This window comes from Heterodontus francisci, chromosome 5, assembly GCF_036365525.1.
Source record: "Heterodontus francisci isolate sHetFra1 chromosome 5, sHetFra1.hap1, whole genome shotgun sequence".
In the NCBI taxonomy this organism is placed as follows: Eukaryota; Metazoa; Chordata; class Chondrichthyes; order Heterodontiformes; family Heterodontidae; genus Heterodontus; species Heterodontus francisci.
The window spans coordinates 188,049,681-188,076,685 of record NC_090375.1 but is presented as its reverse complement, the minus strand read 5'-3'; the positions used below and the strand labels follow the sequence as shown (position 1 = coordinate 188,076,685).

At 43.0% G+C, this 27,005-nt stretch overlaps 1 long non-coding RNA gene across 4 annotated transcripts in view; it reads right to left on the bottom strand.

Annotated features, from left to right (window-relative positions):
* Nucleotides 1–27,005, bottom strand: part of LOC137370191 (uncharacterized) — a 190,620-nt gene that overhangs the window by 152,074 nt on the left and 11,541 nt on the right. For all 4 annotated transcript variants that reach the window (XR_010975105.1, XR_010975104.1, XR_010975103.1 and 1 more), the window contains one exon: nucleotides 22,426–22,474. This is a non-coding gene — a long non-coding RNA (uncharacterized lncRNA). The remainder of the gene's footprint in view (nucleotides 1–22,425; nucleotides 22,475–27,005) is intronic.

The window sequence follows — 27,005 nt, the reverse complement described above, 5'->3', positions numbered from 1 at the left end:
TTTAATCAGAGTGGCGGCTTATTGATCAATGACAGATATGGGCAACAACTTTTGTATGCTACTGCTGCTGGATTTTTTATCTGAGATAATATTTCTCTCTTAAAAGGCATCCTCTCTGCTATGTATTAATTAAAATCTAAATACTAAATATTGATTGATGCGTTATCAGGCCATAGCAGTTGGACTCTGTCACATTGATTTTTGCTGTGATTTATTATCATATTTAAGAAAAATCATTTTGTGTGATTATACAGAGGAAATAGACTTTAGGGAGAGTGTAATTCTTTTGTATCACTTTTGTTGTGTGTAAGACGGGCCAATTCCTCAATTGCGGCCGAGATCACTGATACCCACTACCATTTCTTCTCCTTTGCTTTCGACAGCTAATGCTTTAAGCCTGCACAGCCAAAGGATCATGGGCTTGTCATTAGGAATAATGGGTTTTAGGATTACTTCCTTAATCGGGACATGGATTAGCAGATGGTATGACACCAACATCTAAAAAAAAAATTCTCTACAGTTATTAGCAAAATATTGGTTTAAATAGTGCCATAAAACCGAAGGCATTGCACAATTTCTTCTGGTTGTTTAGCTGCGTGTACCTTTCATTATGACGACATTACATTCATGTTCTGATAGCTCAGATAATTTGTTGCTGCTTTGTTGAATGCAATTTTCCTTTATTATTCAGACTGGTATAATCGGTAATAAATTGAAAGAGGTAGAATTAGAAAGATTGCAGTGCTCGGTTGCCATCTTAGCTCCTGCGACGAAAAGCCACCTTGGAGCAATGAAGTGATACTGAAGAAATAAACAACTGTGCAGAATTACTTGTCAAGGCTGCAGTTGGAGTTTATCCACTGAGTAGCTCACACAGACCCAGGAAAGTCCCAGGTTTCAATCCTTGATTTGGGCTGAGTTAGCCGGTCTAAGCCAGGGCGGAGGGAGATATGACGCTATACTTGGCTTCAGAGCACTTTGCATTCGTGAAGGCTGTTCTTGCCGGAAAGTGCACCTGTGAGAATATTTGGCGAGAACAGGGGAGTGAAACATTAAAAATCGAACAGCTGATTTTCCCACTGGGTCCAGCCTAGTACTGTACGCCTTCAGTCTTCACCTATTCTTACGATCAACCAGTGAGCTCAACCATCTGAATCAGTGGGGTGGGTGGGGGGGAGGGGGCGTCATTCTTTAAAATATTGGGATCTATTCAGGCCGTTGGGCCCCAACTGCAATTTTAACTCCGACTTTAGTGGGGAAGCCACTGCTCCTGTGAACTCAAGTCAGAAGAGGATCCGAGGTAGAAGAGGACATTTGAGATAGGTTTTATACTGTGGGGGGTCAGGCAGAAACAGATGGTCCTCTAGGCCACAAAGGGACATTTAAACCTCCTCTGCCCTGGTGATCCTGCACCCAACCCCCATCCCCCAACCCTTCCCCACCCCGAGACCCCATCCCCAGAACCCTTAACTGAGTGCCAGAGGGTTGTAAACAGTCATCCCGATTTTTTTTTTATTTGTTCATGGGATGTGGACATCACTGGCAAGGCCAGCATTTGTTGCCCATCCCTAATCACCCTTGAGAAAGTAGTGGTGAGCTGCCTTCCTGAACCGCCGCAGTCCTTGGTGTAGGTACACCAACTGTGCTGTTCGGAAGGGAGTTCTGGTATTTTGACCCAGTGACAGTGAAGAAACGGTGATATAGTTCCAAATCAGGATGATGTGTGACTTGGAGGGAATTTATAGGCGCTGGTGTTCCCATCCACCTGTTTTTTTTTTTTTTTTTTTGTTTTTTTTTTAATTTCCAAAATATACTTTATTCATAAAAATCTGTAAAAATTACATTGCCAAACAGTTTCCAAACAGCACCAAAAAATACAAACATTGCAAGGGAGATCAGTTTCCTTCAATACTGTCATGAGTTTCTTCCCAACCCTTCCGTTTCTCAATTGTCATGTCAATTACAGTTTTACATTTACAGCAATTCAGAATATTAACGATACAGTTCGAGGGGTTTCCCATGGATCCAGCCCCTCAGTCTAGCTTGGTGGGGGAACCTTACACTGTGGTCTTTCCCCATTGAGCCTTTGCTGCGGCTGCCCCAAGCTTTAGTGCGTCCCTCAGCACGTAGTCCTGGACCTTGGAATGTGCCAGTCTGCAACATTCGGTGGTGGACAACTCTTTGCGCTGGAAGACCAGCAAGTTTCGGGCAGACCAAAGGGCGTCTTTCACCGAATTTATCGTCCTCCAGCAGCAGTTGATGTTTGTCTCGGTGTGCGTCCCTGGGAACAGCCCGTAGAGCACAGACTCCTGTGTTACAGAGCTGCTTGGGATGAACCTTGACAAAAACCACTGCATCTCTTTCCACACCTGCTTTGCAAAGGCACATTCCAGGAGGAGGTGGGCGACCGTCTCTTCCCCACCACAGCCAACGCGGGGGCACTGTGCGGAGGGGGCGAGACTTCGGGTGTGCATGAAGGATCTGACGGGGAGGGCCCTTCTCACCACCAGCCAAGCTACGTCTTGGTGCTTGTTTGAAAGTTCTGGTGATGAGGCATTCCGCCAAATGACTTTGACGGTCTGCTCGGGGAACCATCCGACAGGATCCACCGTTTCCTTTTCCCGTAGGGCCTGTTCCCATCCACCTGTTGCCCTTGTCCTTCGAGGGGTAGAGGTCGCGGGTTTGGGAGGGAAGCCTTTCCACTTGACAGGAGCCATTACATGTCCACTTTTCACTCACTCTGGGCTGACAGCATTTAAATGAGGCCTGATGTGATCACCCCATGGTCAAATAGCCTGTCAAACATTCCCTGTCACTGGCCACGTGAAGAAAGCCACTGAGCTCGACAACCAGTACGTGCATGGCACCTGTCGAAACCTACTGCAGCACAAGGGTTGGTCAGGGACCAGTAGCAGGTAACAGTGGAACAAAATTGATAAAAAGACAAAAAAAGGCTGCAAACTGTAAAAATCTGGCATGTACATGTAAGATAATAGATCATTTTAAAAAGGAAAGTGTCGACCAATTCAAAAATGTACACTTTACCTTATTGTTACCATGCAGCCTAAGCTGCTGAATCTGAAATAACGTAGCTTTGTGCATCCACTATGTACATTTGCGAGAAGAAAATACTTCTACAGCCCAACATACAGCAAGTATCACCATCACATTGATAGTAAAGGTCCCCTGGCACCCACGATCCGACAAACAATGTCACTCACAGTGGTTAGTATCTTTCCAAGGTCAGCTCAGACAAGGAATTCTAATGAGATTAAACCTCATTGCTGGGGTTTTAGTCTATTTTACTCGTTGTTCTGGAGTGGAGAAGTGGTATTATTAGAGTGACAAATCTTCCAAGCTAAATCTCTGAGCTTAATCTATAGCCAGCTGACATTCCTCCACTCAATTTTTATAGACATATATGTGTGTGTAAAATTTGATATTTATCTGGAAACAACAAATTCATTTTAGACAAGTTTTGGTTAATTGCTAACGGAACGGCAGACTTTGTAAGCTGTGTTTGTACATGGCATAAATGTTAAAGTTGAAATAAATATAATTCAGGCACAATTTTATATTTACCAGAATTGCAGGAAAGATTCCAGGTAGGGATAAACTATTACAGCACGTTCCAATTAAATTTTATTTCCATTTCCTCCACTATCCCTCAGTGTTAGCTCCATGCTATCTAGCTCAGACAAGAGTCCCTTGATATGTCCACAAATGCCAACAGGGTTACACGTCGGTCCATTTAAGAACGATATATTTTTCACTTCCTTAGAAACCCACTTCTTTGTTCTGTCACAATTTTAACCAACACCCGATCCCTCATTTTGATGGCTCCACCTTAAGGTCTTCTTCCTCTGTCAGAACTCTTGGTCTCTTTGTCTCCTCTCACCTCAAAGGAAACACCCACTCTTCTTCCAATGCTGCAGCTGCTGCCAAAAAACTTGCCTTCCTCTTTCATGCCAGGCATTTCCTCCCCCCCTCAAAAACCCTTACCTCACAAACTACAGCAACTTGCAGCTTGCATTTATATAGAGCCTTTAACATACTAAAACCTCCTGAAGGACTTCACAGGAGAGTTATTGGGCAAATTGGCTGGAGTGGGGAGGTCTCCAGAAAAGGCAGCAGTCCAGGAGCAGATAAGTCATAGTCATAGCACTGAATTTTCTCCACGGAGGCAGGAAGCAGGAGTTGGGACTGTTGTCAGGTCCAAGCCGCCTCTGGTGGGAAACTGATTAAAGTCAAGATTATCACGTGGGTAAGCCCTTAACTGGCCTGAATACAGTTTCCCTGTCCAATTAAGGGTGGCAGGCAGGCTCTTGAAGCTGGACGGCCAATCAGAGGCCTTCCAGCTTCAGAGAAGCACCCTGTTGCAGTATAACATCAGTAACTGAGAGGGCATTTTCACAAGAAGGTGCTCTTTCAGCCATTTTAAAAATATTTTAATAAAAAACACAGAAAAAGCGGCAAAGCCACCAGGGAGGGCGGGAGGGGGGTGCGGAGCTGTACCCCCACCCAAGCAGGCAGGGAGGGCCAGTGGGCCTGCCAGGATCATTGGCACCCCAGCCCGTCGCTGGGTGCACGATCGTCACATACGGAAACTGGAGGCCAACTGGAAAAGAGCGTTGTTGAGCAGGGATTATGGAGGCCGTCTGGCATTTTCCAGTCAGCCTCCTTAATCCCTGTTCACCGAGGCTCTTAATGAGTCTAATTGCCTGCCCACCACGTGCGGGCGGGCGGGCGGCCTTCCCGACCCCTGAACCTATATTGGCCAAAATAGCCGACATCGTTAATGGAGTCGGGAAGCCAGCAGGCCAACCGGCTTCGTAATTTTTGGGCCCCTACCGCCTCTGCTCCCAATGCCGGTCAGGCCTGAAAATTCAGCCCATAGTGTCATAGGGCCATTATAGCACATAGGAAGACCAGAATTTCACCAGTTTGATGAAGGAGGGTGGGAGGAGACCCGTATGGAGCATAAACATCAGCATGGGCCTGTTGGGCTGAATGGCCTGTTTCTGTGGCTGTAAATATTATGTATATTTTTACCTTTAATTATGTCTCTTTATTTTAAATTTCAGTTGCATTTCACTTGCCAGGGTAAATTGTGTGAGACTTCATTCTACTGACTAATTTTAATCACTCGAAAGTTATGAGGGTGTGTCAGGAATCAGCCCATCGCCCTGCACATGCAATTCTCCAATTTGTGCTCCAGCAAAATAAGTTTTCCAAGAGCAGATTCTTACAAATTTTACCAGATAGTCTTCCCAAGAAATGTACTACCTAATTTTGGTTCCTGAAATTTAGACATATTGGCCTGGATAATCGGCAAGCCCCAATGCGCCTCTGTGACCAGGGCAGCGCATCTCTTCCATTTGATGGGATGGTTAGTTATGCCCCTGACCCTGTCCAAATCATCTCCATCAGGGGCATTTGAATAAATCAGGTGGGCACCTACCCCATTTGTGGTGCAACTGGCCACCTAGTTGGAGTATCAACTGATACCTGATGGTAACCTATTGCTCAGGTGCCACAGGGTGGCCCCACATCTTCCAGCATGAGGTACTGACAGTCACGCTTCATGCAGCTATGCAGTGCATCAGGGTGGGGGGGCGGGGAGCCAACTGAGGCAGGACTGGTGGAAATCTTCAGAAGGATGACCCCATCCGACAAGCCGCACATCTGGATTCTTGGGGAGGATGTGCAGAAGAAGCACCAATCGTCACTTTTGGTGGAAATTTGACGGTTAAAAAAGGGAATGTAAAAAAATGTAATCAAAATGTTCAGGTTTTTTTCATTATTTCTCATTTTACTTTCAAGGCTTTGATTTTTCAAATTTGCGCTCCCAGCATGGAGTTACAACTGCTAAGAGAATATATCAGGAATTTAGAGGAGGGAATTCCAGGACACCGCTGCATTGTCCTGCCATTAAAATCTGCAAAATGTACCCTTTTAGTCTAGAAGAAATTTAGTTCTAATTATCATCTACCACGAGGAAAATTCAATGATTTTTACAAATGATTATTTTGTTCCTATTTCCATGCCTGAAAACAACACTGACTAACACAATGGCCAGCTGTATAAAAATAAAATGGAATGAGAAGATTTTCTTTCTATACTCCACATATTGGAATTGCAAAATGTGTTATTGGTTTGTTTAGAATCATAGAACAGTTACAGCACAGAAGGAGGTCATTCGGCCCGTCGTGTCTGTGCTGGCTCTCTGAAGGAGCAATTCACCTAGTGCCATTCCCCCGCCTTCTCCCTGTAGCTCTGCACATTCTTCTTTTTCAGATAACAATCCAATTCCCTCTTGAATGCCTCAATTGAACCTGCCTCCACCACACTCTCAGGCAGTGCACTCCAAATCCTAACCATTCACTGCGTGAAAAAGTGTTTCCTCGTGTCGCCATTGCTTCTTTTGCCAATTACCCTAAAGCTGTGACCTCTGGGTCTCAATCCTTCCACCAATGGGAACAGTTTCTCCCTATCTACTCTGTCCAGGCCCCTCATGATTTTGAATACTTCTATCAAATCACCTCTCAGCCTTCTCTTCTCCAAGGAAAACAGTCCTAACTTCGTCAATCCATCTACGTAACTGAAGTTTCTCATCCCTGGAACCATTCTTGTGAATCCTTTCTGCACCCTTTCTAATCCCTTCACATCTTTCCTAAAGTGTGGCGCCCAGAATTGGACACAATACTCCAGTTGAGGCCAAACCAGTGTTTTATACAAGGTTGACATAACTTCCTTGCTTTTGTACTGTATGCCCCTATTCATAAAGCTTAGGTTGATGTATGCTTTATTAACCACTCTCTCAACTTGTTCTGTCACAAGTCTCAAGGCTAATGTTAATTCAAGAGCCCTGATGGTCAAGTGACTGTTTCCATTAGCATTGGGATTCCAGGAAAATCCCTCTTTCTATAACTTCATTTCTTATTCCATCACTGATAGCAACTACTGGATTAAAATATTCAAATATTTAAGTAAAAAGAAAATGGGGTAAAGAGAGGGGGAAATGTAGGGCCCCGAAAATCTGTAGGGAGGGCATATAAGTGCCAGCATGTGCCAGTCACCCCACCAAAGTTTGTGGGATCACGGGAGGTGTCATGGGCTTTCGCAGGTTGAGGGCGCATCTGCAGCAATTAACCAGCCTGGCCCCACCTCCTACCCCACCCAGGGTAAAAGGCAGCCCCACTGATCCTCTGTATCATGGGGGTTGCTTGTTTAAAAAACAAAATGTTCTCCCCTGATCCTCCAGGATCCCAGGATGTCCCAGTGTCAGCTTGGGCATTTTGGCAGGCTCCACCTCTGCTTGTTGTCAGGCAAAAACTCCTGGTCTTATACTGATGGTCCTATTTCAGCCATATCTTAACAGTTCTCCGTTTTTTTCCCGCTACTTAGGTTCTCATGTACTAAGCTGTTGGAAATTATTTTTTGCCCCCAATACTATTGGCAACATTGGGTTTCTCAATGAGAATCTGCTTGAAAGAAGAGGAGGACCTGGCAGGGTTACCAAGCAAACCAAACTGCACAGATGTACTCTGTGCCCATCTGTTGGTACTCAAAATCCCACATCACTTTAGAAGCTGACAGCAGTAAAATGCCTGACCAAACATAATGTTGGATGATTCCTTAGAAGCCCCCAGTAAGTCATGTTTCAGTGTAACTGAACCTTGATCACCCTGTTGAAACAAGGCATGTCAAGGTGATTAAGAGCCAATGAAGCTCAATTGGCTGTATCCAGCCAAGATGTCACCAACTCTTTCTAAAGGCCCTGGCATACCTACCTGGCATTAACTACAGGGTCGATCCAGTCTTGTGCCATCTATTGCAAGAGTACCTGTACCAACCATGCAGCATATGCCCGGCACATGAAAGGGACAGTAGGGGACAGCTGTGGCTCAAAACTTGGTTTCATTTCCTTGCAGACAAACTGCAATGCTGACCAATGGGGAAGGTACAGTGGAGAGGTACAAACGTCCATTACCTTTTCACCTTCCTTGTGCGGCATTTCAGCAGCTATCAAACAGGAGGCTGGGTGCTAGGTTGCTCTGTCACTTACCTGCATCTTGAGTTTTCTTCATCATCGCTTTAACCTCTCTTGTTAGTCCTCTGCCCCTTCACCCCTGACAGATTCTTTTCCAGCATTTTTAAAAGGTTTGCTGATTTTGGCATCCAATTGTTTACCAGCTCGGGGTCTGTGGTAGCCTGTGTGCCTCTGAATCAAAAGGTGATGGGTTCAACCCCAGTCTGCAGACTTGGGCACGTAACCTAGGATGACCTTCAGTGCGTTACCAAGGGAGTTCTGCACTGCTGGAGATGCCATCTTTCAGGTGAGACATTAAACGGAGGCCCTTTATACCCCTTTATTGAGTAAAGTGATGTGTGTTTTTGGGTACCTGATTATGTCCCATGCAGTTTATACCCATTGCACAATTTGAAGAAATATATGGGAGGTGTCCTTGCTAACATTTATCCCTCAAACAATAACACCAAAATAGTCATTTATTTCATTACACATTTATGGGACTTTGCTGCGAGTAAATTGGTTGCACATTTACCTCCATTACTACAGTTCAAAAATATTTTGGCCATCCTGATGATGAGGATAGTGCTACATAAATGCCAGCTCTTTCTTCTTTCTTTACCCCCTTTAACCCTTTAAATTCCCCTGCAGTGCAATTTTCCACATCCACTTCCAGGGATGAATTTAGTGAGCCTGTCGTGGGTCCCAGTGGTGGACCCGGAAATGTGTACTGTTCCTATGAGTCACGTGGGTGGCCGGCCCACCCCAATCACGTGGCGGGTGGCCAATTTACATCATGGAGGCCAATCATGGACATGTTACAGGCCTCAATTTTAGCGAGAAATCGCCAATGAGAGAATCTAACCATCTCCCCTTGACATTCAATGGCATTTCGATCGCTGAATCCCCCACTATCAACATTCTGGGGGTTACCATTGACCAGAAACTGAACTGGAGTAGCCATATAAATACCATGGCTACAAGAGCAGGACAGAGGCCAGGAATCCTGTGGCAACAGACCAAAGACAGACAGAGCGGGAGAGAGGAGCACAGCAGGAGCGGAGGTTTAAAAAGCGCCAAAAGCCCAGAGTCGGAGACGGGAGACAAAGAGAGAGAGGAGCAGGGCGGGAGCAGCAGAAGCGGAGCAGGGAAAACTCAAAAAGTGACATCAGAGTGACGTCACAGTTAACAGTGAGAGCTGGGAAACAGAGAGCTGCCGGGGTGAGTATACATGTAAGCTTTTAATTTAATTTAATTTAAATCAAACATAGCATCAAACATCAGAGGCAAGCAGATAGGTGATTGGTCTGGGAAGAAGCTACCTGTTTGATGAGTATCTGGTAAGTGATTAAGGTCCATTCTAATCCTAATGTATAAAATAGTAAAGGAACTAGTGGTAAGCTTAATAAAATATATTAAAAAAAGAAAAATAAAATAAATAATTGAATAAAATAATTAAGTTGTTAATTAAAACACATTAAGAATGGCAGAACAGGTGATAGGTCATGGCTGCAGCATGTGGGAGCTCCTGGATGCCAGCGTGATCCAGGGCAAACATGTCTGCAGTAAGTGTTTGCGGCTCGAAGAGCTTCAGCTCAGAGTCATTGAATTGGAGTCCGAGCTGCAGACACTGCGACACATCAGGGAGGGGGAAAGTTGCCTGGACATTTTGTACCAGGAGGCGGTCACACACATTAGGATAGCGTCTTCTGATTTGGTCAGTGGTCAGCGACAGGAGAGTGTGGCTGCAGCTGAGGCAGGTAAGGGGATCCAGAGGGCAGGAGTGCAGGACCCTCAGCCTTTGCGATTGTCCAACAGGGTTGAGGTTCTTTCAGCTTGTTTCGATGAGAGTGGGAGCTACAAGATGGGTGGGCAACCTGACCATAGTACCATGGTACAGGAAGCCATTCAAGTGGAGGGAGAAACATGGAATGCAGTGGTAGTAGGGGACAGTATAGTTAGAGGGCTTGACACTGTTCTTTGCCGCAAAAAGCGAGAGTCCAGATGGCTGTGTTGCCTGCCCAGTGCCAGGGTTCAGGACACCTGCTCAGGGCTGGAGAGGAACTTACAATGGGAGGGGGAGGATCCAGTCATCATTGCTATGTAGATACCAACGACATAGGCAGGGCAAGGAAAGAGGTTCTGCATAGTCAGTATGAGGAACTAGGCGCCAAATTAAGAAGCAGAACCTCAAAAGTAATAATCTCTGGATTACCACCTGAGCCATGTGCAAATTAGCATGGGGCGAATAAGATTAGAGAACTAAATGTGTGGCTCAAAGACTGGTGTGGTAGAAGTGGGTTCCGGTTCGTGGGGCACTAACACCAGTACTGGAGAAAGTGGTGGCTGTACCATTGGGACGGTCTACTCCGGAACTATGCTGGGGCCGGTGTTTTAGTGAGCCACATAACTAGGGAAATAGAGAGGGTTTTAAACTGAATAATGGGGGCAAGGGATCAAATTTGGGAAGATATGGTAAATCAAGGAGTAGCGACAAGGCAAGACAGAAAGGTATTAATATGGGAAATGATAAACAGACTGTGACAGGAAGGGACAGAGCATACAAATCTAAGAGTAAATCAACAGATAAGGCTAGAGGTTACAAAAATAATAAAGGGACAAAACTAAAGGCTCTGTACCTGAATGCACATTGCATTCGAAACAAAACAGATGAACTGAAAGGACAAATAGAAATAAATAAGTACGATTTGATAGCCATTACAGAGACATGGCTGAAAGACGACATAGATTGGGACTTGAATATTGAAGGATACGTGGCATTTAGGAAGGACAGGATGCTACAAAAAGGTGGAGGGGTAGCTCTGTTAATTAATGATGGTATTAGCGCAATAGAGAGGGATCACCTAAGTTCAGGAAACCAGGATGTAGAAGCAGTTTGGGTAGAGATGAGAAATCATAAAGGTAAGAAGTCACTTGTGAGAGTGGTGTACAGGCCACCTAACATTAACCACACTGTAGGACGGGGTATAAAGGAAGAAATAATGGCAGCCTGTCAGAAAGGTACAGTGATAATTATGGGGGATTTTAACCTACATATAGACTGGAAAAATCAGATGGGCAGAGGTAGTCTAGATGAGTACATAGAATGTTTTCTGGATAATTTCTTGGAACAATACATTCTGGAGCCAACCAGAGAGCAGGCTATACTAGACCTCATATTGTGCAACGAGATAGGATTAATTAATGACCGCATAGTTAAGGTGCCCCTAGGTAGCAGTGATCATAATATGATTGAATTTTACATTCATTTGAGGGAGAGAAGAGTGGGTCCAAGACCAGTATTTTAAACTTAAATAAGGGCAATTATGAGGGCATGAAAGCAGAGCTGGCTAAAGTGAACTGGCAAATCAGGTTAAGGAATAGGTCCATAGAGATGCAGTGGCAGACATTTAAGGGGATATTTCAGAATGCACAGAATAGATACATTTCAACAAAAAAGAAAAATTCCAAGGGTGGGACCTGCCACCCGTGGTTAACTATAACAGTTAAAGATAGCATCAAACTTAAAGAAAAAGCCTATAATTGCACAAAGATGGGAGGCAGGTCAGAAGATTGGACAGAATATAAAAAACAGCAAAGAATGACTAAAAGATTGATAAGGAAGGTAAAATTAGAGTACGAGAAAAAGCTAGCTAGAAATATAAAGACGGATAGTAAGAGTTTCTATAGATATTTTTAAAAAGAAGAATTAACAAAGTGAGGGTTGGTCCTGTAGAAAGTGAGTCTGGGGAATTAATAATGGATAAGAAGGAGATGGCAGATGAATTGAACAGATATTTTTCATCGGTCTTCACTATTGAGGATACAAGTAACATCCCAGTATTAGCTGTAAGTCAGGAAATGGAAGGGATGGAGGAACTCAAGAAAATTACAATCACCAGGGAAATGGTACTGAACAAATTGTTGGAGCTGCGGGCTGACAAGTCCTCGTGTCCTGATGAACTTCATCCTAGGGTGTTAAAAGAAGTGGCTAGTGAGATAGTTGATGCATCAGTTTTAATTTTCCAAAATTCCCTAGATTCGGGGAAGGTTCCGTTAGATTGGAAAATAGTGAATGTAACTCCTTTATTCAAAAAGGGATGGAGACAGAAAGCAGGAAACTACAAGCCAGTTAGCTTGACATCTGTCTTAGGGAAAATGTTAGAAGCTATTATTAAAGGCATTATAACAGGGCACTTAGAAAAATTCAAGGTAATCAGGCAGAGTCAACATGGTTTTGTGAAAGGGAAATCATGTTTAACTTATTTATTGGAGTCCTTTGAGGGAGTTACATGTGCTGTGGATAAAGGGGAACTGATGGATGTACTGTACTTAAGATTTCCAGAAGGCATTTGATAAGGTGCCACATCAAAGGTTATTGCAGAAAATAAAAGCTCATGGTGCAGGGGGTAACATATTGGCATGGATAGAAGATTGGCTAGCTAACAGGAACAGAGAGTAAGCATGAATGGGTCATTTTCTGGTTGCAAGAGGTAACGACTGGTGTGCAACAGGGATCTGTGCTGGGGCCTCAACTTTTTACAATTTATATAAATGACTTAGATGAAGGGATCAAAGGTATGGTTGCTAAATTTGCCATTGACACAAAGATAGGTAGGAAAGTAACTTGTGAAGAGGACATACGGAGGCTACAAAGGGATATAGATAGGTTAAGTGAGTGGGCAAAGACCTGGCAAATGGAGTATAATATGGGAAAGTGTGAAATTGTCCACTTTGGCAGAAAGAATAAAAAAGCATATTATCTAAATGATGAGAGATTGCAGAGCTCTGAGATTCAGAGGGATGTGGGTAGCCTAGTGCATGAATTGCAAAATGTAGAGCACATAATTAGGAAAGTTAATAGAATATTATCATTTATCGCAAGGGGAATTGAATACAAAAGTCATGCTTCAGCTGTACAGGGCATTGGTGAGACCACATCTGGAGTACTGTGTATAGTACTGGCCTCCTTATTTATGAAGGATGTAAATGCATTGGAGGTAGCACAGAGAAGGTTTACTAGACTAATACCTGGAATGGGTGGGCTGTCTTACGAGGAAAGATTGGACAGGCTAAGCTTGTATCCGCTGGAATTTAGAAGAGTAAGAGGCGACTTAATTGAAACATATAAGATCCTGAGGGGTCTTGACAGGGTGAATGTGGAAAGGATGTTTCCCCTTGTGGGAGAATCTTGATCTAGAGGTCACTGTTTAAAAATAAGGGGTCGCCCATTGAAGACTGAGATAAGGAGAACTTTTTTCTCTCAGAGGGTCGTGAGTCTTTGGGATTCTCTTCCTCAAAAGGCAGTGGAAGCAGAGGCTTTGAATATTTTTTAAGGCAGAGGTAGATAGATTCTTGATAAGCAAGTGGGTGGAAGGTTATCAGGGATAGGAGGAAATGTGGAGTAATCAGTTCAGCCATGAATTTATTGAATGGCGGAGCAGGCTCGAAGGGGCGTGTGGCTCCTCCCTGCTCCTAATTCATATGTTCGTAAGTAACTCACCTCCTGACTCCCCAATGCCTGATGGCATCTACAAGGCACAAGTCAGGTGTGTGATGGAATATTCTCCACTTGCCTGGATGGGTGAAGCTCCAACAACACTTAAGAAGCTCGACATCGTCCAGGACAAAGCAGCCCACTTGATTGTCACCCCATTCACAAACATTCACTGCCTCCACCACTGACACACAGTGGCAGCAGTGTGTGCCATCTACAAGATGCACTACAGCAGTGCATCAAAGCTCCTTGGACATCACCTTCCAAACTCGCGACCTCTACCGCCTAGAAGGTCAAGGGCAGCAGATGCATCGGAACACTATCACTTGCAAGTTTTCCTCCAAGTCGCACACCATCCTGACTTGGAATTATATCGCCATTCCTTCATCGTCGCTGGGTCAAAATCCTGGAACTCCCTTCCTCACAGCACTGTGGGTTTACTTACCCCACATGGACTGCAGCAGTTCAAGAAGGCAGCTCACCACCACCTTCTCATGGGCAATTAGGGATGGACAATAAATAATGGCCTGGCCAGCAACGCCCAAATCCCCATAAAGGGATAAAAAAAATTATCTCGCAAGCAACGTCCTTCAACTTATTGGGCTCCTACCATTACATTTTCCCTTCCTAATTGTTTTTAATATTTGCCCTGAATCTTTTGGATTTCGTGACTGTGGCAGTGTATTTCATGTGCCAAAGTATCTTTCTCCTGCTAAATAAATTATAGCACTGCTCTTGGCATGCAGATCTACTGTGGCAACATGAATAAACTGTTCATGGGGCACAGCGATCCCTCTGAATCATCAGCTGACCACTGCTGTTGTGCCTTGACCTGTTTAACTTGTCATTCCTAATTTCCTGTCATTAGGCCTCACAATATTATTTCATAACGTAATGCTCCACAAATGTAATCTCTTGAAAATGTATTAATTATTGCTCTTTATTATTTACGTCAGCTCATTGTGATAGCAGGTTCTTTATGGTTGAAATCACACTGTGCAATATCAGTAACAAATGCCTCAATGCATTAACATAAAGTTTCTTGTCCACTAATTTAACAAAGGTTTTAACATGCTTACAATAAACAATCTCAATCCCTTTGGACTTGTAACAATCTTTTATACAGTACATGTGGCCTATAGAATGGTCTTTAACTCTTCCCATTAAAGCCAATGCAATCTGTCACATGAATGTTAAATGTGTTAAAATAATTATGTCACTATTAATGAAGTAAAACATCATACATGCCAAAAGCATTATGACGAATGCTTCAAAACATGCAACATACTGTATCCAAATTGTACACACAAAAGAAATTAGTGGCTTGTGGAAAATAAAACTCATGATGCAGCTGGCCTAACTCTCTCATGCCTGTGGCGTTTGTGCATGATGCCTTTTTCCACAAGCCACTCCCTCCAAGTTGTCAGATAGGATTTTCACAGAGCTACCAATGTTTCCATCAGTTGAGTTTCAAATTATTTTCCTGCCAATTTAGTAACTGAACATAGACCTGTGTACACCTCCATTGGGTCATTAGCAAATATGTGATTCCATTCACATTGTGAGTGATTGGGGCTAGGCTGCAGACTTACGGATCCTGACTTCGACACATTAAAGAAATTGTTCCTTTCAGGCATTCAGTTGCTTCACAGGAGGACTGAACAATGCCTAATGTGGACCCAGCCCTATACAGTCCATTTAAAACATATATGTAAGTACTCCTTAAATTTAAACAGAAATAGTCTAGCTCAGATTACATGTGTGTTAGAAAGAGCTTAAATTATATCGTGCATTATCATGTTCTTAGGAAACCCCAAAGAAATTACCATTCAATTAAGCATAATCAGTAGGGTTGCCAACCCTCCAGGATCATCCTGGCATCTCGAGGAATTAAAGATTAATCTCATGGGCACTGTTGTGAGCAACCCGAGAGAAAAATTATAGGGACATTTAAAAAGAAAATCAGCTTCTTCGTCCCATCTGACAGATGGCACTTCCAACAATACAACACTTCCTCAGTACTGGATTAGAATATCAGCTTAGATTATGTACACAGGTCCTGGAGTGGCAATTGATCCACAACTTTCTAACTCATAGGACAAGAAAGTTCCAAAGGGCCATTTTCCAAACTACAAAACAAAGATGGCTGAAGGCTCTCCCAGCAGAGATGGAGCGGGCTTAGGGGAATGCAAAGGAAGCCAGAATCAGGAAGAGGGAAGGTGCACACTGGCAGGTAGGTTTCAATGAGAAAAGAAAAAAAGACTTGCATTTATATAGCGCCTTTCACTACCACAGGATGTCCCAAAGTGCTTTACAGCTAATGAAGTACTTTTGAAATGTAGTCATTGTTATAATGTCGGAAATGTGGTAGCCAATTTGTGCACAGCAAGCTCCCACCAACAGCAATGTGATAATGACCAGATAATTTGTGATCTTGATTGAGGGATAAACATTGGCCAGGACACTGGGGAGAGCTCCCATGCTCGTCATTGAAATAGTGCTGGGGATCTTTTAGATCCACCTGAGAGAGCAGACAGGGACTTGGTTTAACATCTCATCCAAAAGAAGTGCAGCATTAGTTCAGTACTGCACTGGAATATCAGCTTTGACTTTTGTGCTCAAGCCTTTGCAGTAGGACTTGAATCCACAACCTGCTGACTCTGAGGCAGGAGTGCTACCAATTGAACCACAGCTGACACCAAATGAATGACACTGAAAGAGAAGACAGAGGTAGTGGGAGGCCACAAGGCATTATTAGAAGAGGGCAAATATTTTATATTTGATGTTTTGTTGAATGCAAAGCCAATGAATACATATGAGAGCGTAGGTGATAGGGGAATATGTCTTCACGTGGGACAGCAAAGTTTGGATGAGTTGAGTGGAAACTCAGCAAAGATAGTTGAAGCGATTGAGTGGGAAAGCAATATAAGTGTGAGTAATGGTTCCCTACTTACTTCAGTTAATTTTGTAATATAAACTGCCCATAAAGGAATTGTATTAATATGAAAAGCTCTCTGGCCATAGTATTTTTATCAGTGTGATACTGGTATTGTGCCAGTACTGCATGCATAACATGACATTATAGTCAGCATTTTATTTCTCTGCATGTCTCCCCACAATAAAGGATGCCAGTGTGATGGCTTAACATAATAATGCTGGTGTCTTCTCCTATGAATCTGTATTATTGAATTTAAGAGATCTTAAGGTCTGTGGCTGCGTAAAGACTGCAGACTTGTGACTGCCACCTGCAGTGAGCCTGTTGTAGTAATTCCAGGTACTTATGTAAACAGTGCAGATTCATGGGGAGCCTAAAAGAGTCAGTCTTGGTGCCAAATGAAACAGACCCAAGGATCAGGGACTGATACTCGGAGTGAACAGAATAATTACAGATCCCAGTGTAAACAAGATACTTAATATGCACTGCAAAAATTTCACTGATTGGTAAAATTTCTAGAGCAGGGGATTTGGGCGTCTATATTGGCATTATTGACTATTTCAATGTTCTCGCTGTTCTTGCACTATAGAGGTTCTGTGGATTCACTTCAGGGCTGGGTTTGAATCTCACCCACGCTATTAAGTGAACCATGGCTCAGTTGGCAGCACTTAGTCAGAAGGTTGTGGGTTCATAGTCCCACTCCAGAGATTGAGCTCCTATTCCAGTAGACACTCCAGTGTAGTGCTGAGGGAGTGATGCACTGTTGGAGGTGTCATCGTTTGGATGAGACGTCAAACTGAGGGCTTGTTTGCCCTCTGGGGAGGATGTAAAAGATCCCATGGCACTATTTCAAAGAAGAGCAGGGGAAATATCCCCAGTGCCCTGGCCAATATTTAGCCTTGAACGAACATCACTTTAAGACAGATTACCTGGTTGTTGCCACATTGCTCTTTGTGGGAGCTTGCTGTGCCCAAATCGGCAGCTGCAATTCCATTACAATAGTGACTACACTTCAAAAGTACTTCATTGGCTGTAAAGCGTTTTGGGATGTCCTGAGGTGGTGCGGTTGTTCAAGCCATGATGTAAATGCAAGTTCTTTCTTTTTCTTTTATCTAGGTAACAAATATTTCATGGCAGGCATTTTCCTATAAGGAAAAGACAAAACTGAAAAGCTATGCCACTCTCGCACATCTCCTAGCAACTTGTTAGCCGATGACCTGTTTCCCTCACTGCACCGTTACCAGCTCGCAGCCTCAGCAGCTTGGCACACATAAAATTGAAAATCTTTGAAGGCTTAAATGTACAAATACAACTCTGACTAACAGCAGATGCCGTTGGATGCCCTGCTACAGCAAATTATGGCCCAGTGACTTTGGCCTAGAAGCCATCAAATGCTTGTCTTTTCCCAATCAAGGAATGGAATGGCTTCAAAGGAAGCAAAAATCCAGGACAAATTTATTATTGTGGGGAAAAAAGAATATATATGTAAATTTCCCATTTCCACACTGATACTACATAAATGGGTCAAAGTAATCTCTACTAACAGCTCTGTATTATCATTTAGCTACAAACAGGAGGCTATATGGATCATATTAATCCTACTTAATCAATTTATGTGAATTGCTAGTTTGTACACAGGGTTTAAGAGTAATGCATCCTTCTTCAGTGATATGACAAATATATGAAGGCAATGCAATAGTGATTTGGGGTAGGAGTCCAAATGTTTCTTGTGGGACTGGAGGCACCTTTTGCCAGCAAGTACAGTATACACAAATACAGACTTCCACAGAGTATTGTTTGTGTTTCGCTTTGCAGTGAAGTTCAGACAACCAAAATAACAGAAGTGAGTGCCACATTTCACAGAGAAAAGATCGCATACACAAGCCAACAGCCTGTAAAATAAAGAAGAGGGCAGCCTTAGAATCCCAAATGTCTGAGTGTTAAAAAAACTGGGTCCAAGTTCGTCCGCAAAATAAACAAACTGTGCCATATTATCAAAGATGTTGATGAATGGAAAGAACAAACTAGATGATCTAAAAGGATTGACTGTTTAAAAATGATCCATGTAAAGGTTTAAAATGGAAGACCAAAGGTGGAGGTGTCACACCAAGGCAGAAATAAGACTTTAACTCAAGACTTTAGCAAAATCAACACACTTAAAACAGAGTTAAAAATCAAGACCAATAACTTGCTGAACAGAGATCTCAACTAATATTTAATAGTTTGAGGGAAGCAGAAGATTAAAACCACTACATCCATAGATTCTGTTTAGATTGTATCATGGCACTTGCTATATATAGATAATCACCACCTCCAAAGCACACAAAATGTGGATTGCATAATCACATAATATAGACTCTATACAGTGCTCATTTTCCTTCTGTTTGGGAATTTTTGAAAGATTTTTTTAAATAATAGATTTTTTTAAATAATAAGATTCAAAGTATTATGTGGCAGTCTTTTAATTGAAAAAAAAACTCTCTAGATGCTGCCCATTTCATAATTCTACATTCAATTCTTCACATCTGCAATCCGACCAATGTCTGAATCTTCAGAGAAGAATTTATGTGGGTAAATTTATGTCTTCACCACACAGGCAGTAGTCTGTTACCACAGCACGCCCACACCTTAGGGAACCAGTCCAAGTTACATTCCATGGGATCGATAACAGATGGGTTATCCACTTCGCTCATGACAAAAAGTTACCCTATTGATTTTTTTATATTCTTTCCCCTTTCTTCGCCAACTTTTCCTCCTCTTTCTCCCTTTTTCCTTGAAGGTTTTGAATCCTTGCTGGGATACATTTGGATCTTGAACATTATGCAAATGTGTATGTGTGAGCATATGTGCATGTCTGTGTGCATATGGTTGTGTGTGTATATGTGTCTGCATGTGCATGTGTGGATGTGTGCGTGTGTGTATGTGTCTGTGCTTGTGTGCTTATGTGTGTGCATGCAAGCTATTCCATCATGTGAGGCATCATAACTGAGCCCAATTCTGTCCACAACCAACATACACAGATCATAGAAAGTTTATAGCACAGAAAGAAGCCACTCAGCCCATCATGTCTGCGACACCCAGCCTAATCCCACTTTCCAGGATTTGGTCCGTAGCCCTGCAGGTTACGGCACTTGAGGTGCATATCCAGACTCCTTTTGAATGAGTTGAGGATTTCCTCCTCTACCACCCTTTCAAGCAGTGAGCTCCAGACCACCAACACCCTCTGAGTGAAAAATATTTTCCTCATCTCCCCTCTCATCTTTCTACTAATCACTTTAAATCTAAGCCCCCAGTCACTGACCTCTCTGCTAAGGTGAATCGACCCTTCACATTCACTCTATCCAGGCCCCTCAAAACTTTGTACATTTCAATCAGATCTCCTCTCAGCCTCCTCTGTTCCAAGGAGAACAACTCCAGCCTATCCAATCTTTCCTCACAGCTGCATTTTCCAGTCCTGGCAACATCCTTGTAAACCTCCTCTGTACCCTCTCTAGTGCAATTATATCCTTTCCGTAATGAGGTGACCAGAACTTCCATGGAGATGCACATCTCCAGCAGGTGATCATGAGCGGGAACTCTGGATGTTTTATTTGGCCTTCTCTACCCCAATAGTGCTCGAGCTAATAGTATAGCCTCGACTGTCACTCGAGTTTGCAATCCTATTGTAATTCCAGGATTCAATCTTGCACATCCTAGGAGTCCCAAGTCATGATCGGATATGCTACCTACCTATAATAGGATAAGGAACTAATACAAACAAACATCAAGCAATGCTACTCTGCTTGTATTCAATCACTTTTACAGAGGCTCAGAAATTCCAGACCAATTCTGCGGCTTCATTTCAGACAACCCAGGAACTTTCATTATTTCTAATGTTAGGGGGACAGAGACATCATAGACTATCATTGTGCTGTGTGGCCTAGCTCCAGGACACGGTGGAACAAGCACAGGTACAAAAATAATCCTGTTTCTGCTTTTTGTCATGATTTATTTTGATTTCAGGATTCTAAAGTCAACTGAAAACCTATCTCAAAGATGTTCCTACACTTTTCGCAAAAAAAAATTTGCTTCGCGATTTCTAGTAATGCTCATTCCTATAGGGACTGGACTGTAACTTACAGTTCAAAAACATTCTTTATTTAAATTGACTAATTGGTTTTCCTGCACTTACTTTTTCAAAACTATTTGCAAGGTTTTGTGTTGTTCTGTTAAATCAATGATATTCTCTGGGACTTACAACTTTGCGATTTTTATACAGGCTTCAAACACTAAATGTTCATCAGTAAAGGGACCATGCTGAGTGTTGACAGAAAGTGAGCCTACAGCACGGAAATAGGCTATTCGGCCCAACTGGTCTCTGCTAGCAACTATGGTATATGTGAGCCTCTTCCCATCAACGTTCCCTGTAATATATTTTTGAGTGGGTGGGCAATTTCTTTAAGTGCATGGCCCCTTTAAACTTTTCCGCACAGCCACGCCCGCTAGGTCATTTAAATGGGCTTTTGCACTGCCTGCATGGGGACTTTTGGGTTCCATGAGGCTTAGGGTGATCATTGCCTCCCATCCCTCTTCATCTAACTCTATCAGTGTAGCCTTCGAATCCAGTCAGTTGTACGTTTTGAAACTTCTGTTTAAATAAAATAACATGGTATATTGTTTCGATTCACTTTAGTTCATTATTTAAACAAAATTAAGCTGAAGTGAAGATCAGATAATGCTTTTTTTAATTTGTTCATGGGATGTGAGCATCACTGGCAAGGCCAGCTTTTGTTGCCCATCCCTAATTTCCCTTGAGAAGGTGGTGGTGAGCTGCCTTCTTGAACTGCTGCAGTCCATGTGGTGTAGGTACACCCACAGTGCTGTTCGGGAGGGAGTTCCAAGATTTTGACCCAGCGATGATGAAGGAACGGTGATATAGTTCCAAGTCAGCATGGTGTGTGATTCAGAGGGGAACTTGCAGGTGGCGCCCATGGTTCCCATGCACCTGCTACCCTTGTTCTTCTAGGTGGTAAAGGTCGCGAGTTTGGAAGGTGCCGTCAAAGAAGCCTTGGCAAGTTGCTGCAGTGCATCTTGCAGATAGTACACACTGCTGACACAGTGTGCCGGTGGTGGCGGGAATGTACGTTTAAGGTGATGGCGAGGATGATGATCAAGTGGGCTGCTTTGACCTGGATGGTGTCAAGCTTCTTGAGTATTCTTGAGTGATATGGGAACTGTACTCAACCGGACAAATGGCTGACTTGTTCTTTGTAAATGGTGGAAAGGCTTTGAGAGTTGAGAGATGAGTTACTCACTAGAGGACCTGCTCTTGTAACCACATATTTATGTGGCTTGTCCAGTTAAGTTTCTGGTCAACGGTGACGCCCAGGATGTTGATGGAGGGGGAATTCAGCGACAGTAATGCCGTTGAAAGTCAAGGAGAGGTGGTTAGAAATTTTTCCTGTTGGAAGTGGTCATTACCTGCACTTGTATGGCACGAATGTTACTTGCTGCTTATCAGCCCAAGCCTGAATGTTGTCCAGGTCTTGCTGCATTGGGCACAGACTGCTTCATTATCTGGGGACTGACGAATGGAACACTGCACAATCATCTACGCACACCCCTACTTCTGGCCTTAAGGTGGAGGGAAGGCCTTTGATAAAGCAGCTGAAGATGGTTAGGTCCAGGACACTGGCCTGAGGAACTTCTGCAGTGATGTTCCGGGTTTGAGATAATTGGCCTCCAACAACCACAAGCATCTTCCTTAATGCTAGGTATGATTCTAGCCAGTGGAAAGGTTTCCCCTGATTACACTTCTGATCTTCTGGGTGCTTAGCATCAGTCTCCAATTTTAGCAGTAATAGCAATAGAATTTCTGCAAGCAGGATAATCCAGTAGATCTCAGTCTCGATACAGTAGTCGAACCCATGCATTTCAGAAAATCTTGATGTTTCATTAATCAACTAAAACTGTTAAACTTACAGTAGTTTCAGGAGCCAGGATGGAGATCTCCTCCAGTCAGCAGGCCAACCTAGACACATCAGAGAGAGAGAATGAGCCACATACAGAGCACGTAATCACATCGCAGACACCACACACTTTCAGCAAAACTAGTGCCCTGCGTCACAATCTCATCTCCCTTAATGCATTGGAGGAGAATATCATCTGTAGTTATCCATGGTTAGGTGCACTGGTAATATTGCCTTTCCTTCACTTTCGCTGGGTCAAAATCCTGGAACTCCCTCCCTAACAGCATTGTGGGTGTACTTATACCACATGGACTGCAGCGGTTCAGGAAGGCAGCTCACCACCACCTTCTCGAGGGCAATTAGGGCTGGGCAATATATGCTGGTCTGGCCTGCAATACTCATATCCCATGAAAGAATAAAAAGCAGCATTTTTTTGAGTTCACCCTATGCCATATATTCATGGAGCCACAAAGGAGGAGGAAGATGGACATACTCACATAGCTCTACGAATTGGATTACACCTGAATCGGGACACGATCCCAATGCACCACCAATGAAAACAGTGGCAGTACCAGAACAACTTTGTCCACCAGTCTCATTAGCATAGTACTGCTAAGCTGAGCGTGTCAGTCATAGCCCCAGAGGCAGCTCTCCGGTCATGGGTGGGGTGGGGTGGTTTGAGGGTTGTGGTTGCATGATTGTGGGGTTAGAACGTCGGCTGAGGTTCTCAGATGAGTTTGGTACTGGGTGCAGGAAGCAATCGAGAGTGGGAGTGTGAATGGCAGCCCACAGTTTTAACATGGAGGGGTGAGGACAACACTCCCACATAAGTAAAACTTTAAACTTATCGTTTGAGTGGCAACCCTTGGGGACCGCTGGTTTGGGACTGCTGTGCAGCTGAGAAAACTGACTGCAGCACACAGGGCACGTACTGTCGGCAGTCAGAGGCAAATTTTACAAAGGGGCGTGAAACAGGCATTAGTACATCCCCACTCCCCGCCCCACCAAGCAGGGATTATCATTGGGCCTAACGCTACTTTCAGGTTGGTGCCCTGCATCACTACAGGTTTCCCTGACCAATATGGCGCCCAGTGCGCTGCTGGTGCAGAATCAGCCCACATCTGCCGCATGCAATATTGGGTCCTGCTGCACCCGTTGTTCGTTCGAAAAACAAGTGCTGCACAACTGAATTTCTAGGCCATTAGCTCTGACATGCCACAAATCTGTGGCCTGTCAGAGAAGCAGGATTGACTGTCATACTTTAACTAATTAAAGGGTCCTTGCCACTGAATCAGATTAAGTGTGTAAATTAGTATTGTTAGTAGCAGGATTGGTGATTCTACCATCAATATGCATGACCTAGGAAGGATAGTCTTTTTAAACATGAACATGTTTCACTTCTGTTTCCATGCAATGCATGGAGGACATGTGGATGCCTTTTGATTAATTGCAGTGCAGTCAGTCAATCAAAGATTTGGTAATATAATAAACCTGGATATCAAGGCTCCAGTACACCAGGCTTTTCAACTGAGTTATGAGGTTGGATTTGTATAAAATTCACCAAGTAACATCATTTAGAAATAAAGGTGGTGAATTTTCTTTGCAGTTAGTTTCTTACAGTTATGTCCAAGATGTCAACTGTCACAGGCCCTGACAGAATATCAATTTAAGAATGTAGAACCTAAAGGAATATTGAATTTGAAAAGCAGAACCTGAAGGTATATTGGATTTCTTATCAAAGACAAGCAATATTACCAGTTATCTTTATGCTGAACCACAGGAAAATTCACAACCTGTTTATGTGCAATTTACCTCAATGAAAAGTATATGCAGCATAGAAACATCTTCAGGACCCTGTTTATATTTGTACTCAAAATTATTCTACTTATCTTGCTTTCTGCTGCTTCCAAAATTGTATCGCCAAACATTACCCAATTCAATCTCATCAACATGCATCTGACATTAAGTAAATGATTGTAAAAGTCAAATAATACCTCAGGTAAATGGGAGCCAATGCTCTGGGTAACTCAGCTCCTCTGTATTGTACATTCCTTGAGAATTTAGAATATTTAGCATAAACAATATGCACCTTTGTGAACCTGCTGAATCCAACATGATACCAGTTGCTCTAAACAAGAGCAAGTTGCACAAGTGAATTTTTATGCTGAATTAATAGGGCTACCATCAAATTCTAACTTGACTTCCACATGACCTACCTAAAACTTGGGCTCTTAAATCTGGTGAAGAAAACAAATTATTTTTTAAACAAGCAAGGGGAACATACAGGACTGGAGATGATCTTTGAGATCAGTCTGGCCAGGCGCTAACAACAACGACATACATTTGTATAGCATTTTTAGCATAGTAAAATGTCGCAAGGTGCTTCACAGCGGTGTTATCAAACAAAATTTGACACCAAGCCACATAAGGCAGTATTAGGACTGGTGAACAAAAGCTTGGTCAAAGGGGTAGGTTTTAAGGAATGTCTGAAAGAAGGAGAGAGAGGTAGAGAGGCAGAGAGGTTGCGGGAGGGAATTCCAAAATGTAGGACATAGCCAGCTGAAGGCACAGCCACCAACAGTGGTACAATTAAAATCAGAGATGCGCAAGAGGCCAGAATTGGAGGAGCACAGAGATCTCAGAGGCTTTCCGCGCTGGAGGAGTTTGCAGAGATAGGGAAGGGTGAGGCCATGGAGGGGTAATATACTTTGTACATGTGCATCATTGGCATGGTAATATTTACAGATGAGATCCAAATCCCAAGAAAACCATCCAAAAAGTGTCCAGCGGACTGGCAACACCCATGAGTTTTATTAATTACCATTATTATCTTGTTTCTCACCTCGCTATGGTGAAGTTGCTGCTTAGTTACCAGCGGGAGAGAAAGATTCTGAATACTGAGCCACATTCAATGTGACTGCTGCAAAACCCAGCACAAATGACTTAAAACTGCAAAGTTAGTGCATTTCTCAAAGCCTTCCTGTAGGAATTCCAATCCGCCTACTCCACAATCAATTATTTTGAAAGTTGGATACACATTGAGAAAAAGGAGTTACAGTGAGCGATGCCCTATAGCTTATCGTTATTTTTAAAAGGGCAACAGGTTTCACCTTGCTGAACTCTCCATCACTCACGAGGGAGACTTGACAGTGAGTGTTGACAGGCTATTTGACAGTGGAGGGGTCACACTTTATCTCAATCACATCTTCATCCAATGCTTCCCAGTGCAAGCTCAGTAGAAATCACAGGATTGAGCAGAAATCCTGTCCAATTTTCCTCTTCCTAACCCTGAACCCAATTGAACCACCACTACAGGTACCCTGGCTGAGATCAGCTAACTCACATAGATCAGCGATTGCACCTGGATCCTTCCTATATATGGTTCACTGAGTAATTTTGTTGAGTCAATACTCTGCAAAGAACACCTTGGCACTGCTTAAACAAAAAAAAAAATCACAAAATCAACCACAGCAGCTTGAACAGGATTAAAAAATGAAGATACTGTTCACCAGAATTCTCTACAACATTTGGAATTTCAAAAGGGGCCCTAATCATAACACGGGTCCTGAATTTCCATTGGGACAGTCCAGATTTCCCACCATAATGCCCATTTATGTCATATCTCCGGGGTTTCACAATCTCCTGCCAACATTACCTTGGCAGATTGCGACAACCTATGTGCAATTTCAGAGCTATTAGTTTTAAAGAATGTCATTTTTAATTAGCTCGTAAATTAGACCATGAGAATTATTTTGTCGAGACAGATTCTTGATGCCATGTTTAGTTCAACATTTGTACTGAAAATGCAATAGGATTTTTTTTCAAAAATCCTAAGATTAAAAGAACAACTGTACTCAAGGTTGTGAACAATTATACTGCAGATTTTTAAATACTGCAAAGTGGTTTTGATATCATGCTTTCAGATGTGAGGAGATCTCAAAGCAGTAATTTTATACTGCTGCAGCTTTGCACTGGATGCAATATCAGCGCATTTATACTGCAAGTTCAGTGTCAATTTCTGCTTTGCACTGATGCTAAGCCATCGTTGTAAATCCAGGAACATACATGATCAGACTCCAGAGGCCAATGGAGTAGTAGGCAAGGGGAATTGGCTTCCTGTTTAATTCTCCTTCAGTTTCAGGAGAAACGTCTTTGCCCAGGGAGTGATGAGAATGTGGAACCCGCTCCCACATAGAGTGGTTGATGTGAATATAATAGTTGCATTTAAGGGGAAGCTAGATAAACACATGAGGGAGAAGGGAATAGAAGGCTTTGTTTTCATGGGTTAGATGAAGAGAGGTGGATGGAAGCTCGTGTGAAGCATTAACACCAGCATGGACCAGTTGGGATGAATGCCCTGTTTTGCTGCTGTAATTTCTATATAATTCTGTATAACACTTCCTAGTAATGCATTGATTATAGATCTGGTGCAGTACCAAATCTAATTTATATAGTGCTCATATGGTCTGGTGGACTTCCAGGACATTTAAAAAAAAACTTTCCTGGCATTAATCTAAATATTTGAAGTATTTGCTGGTGAGATGGAGGTCTGTACACGAATCTATATATGCATGTGCAGAGCTCTGCAAATGC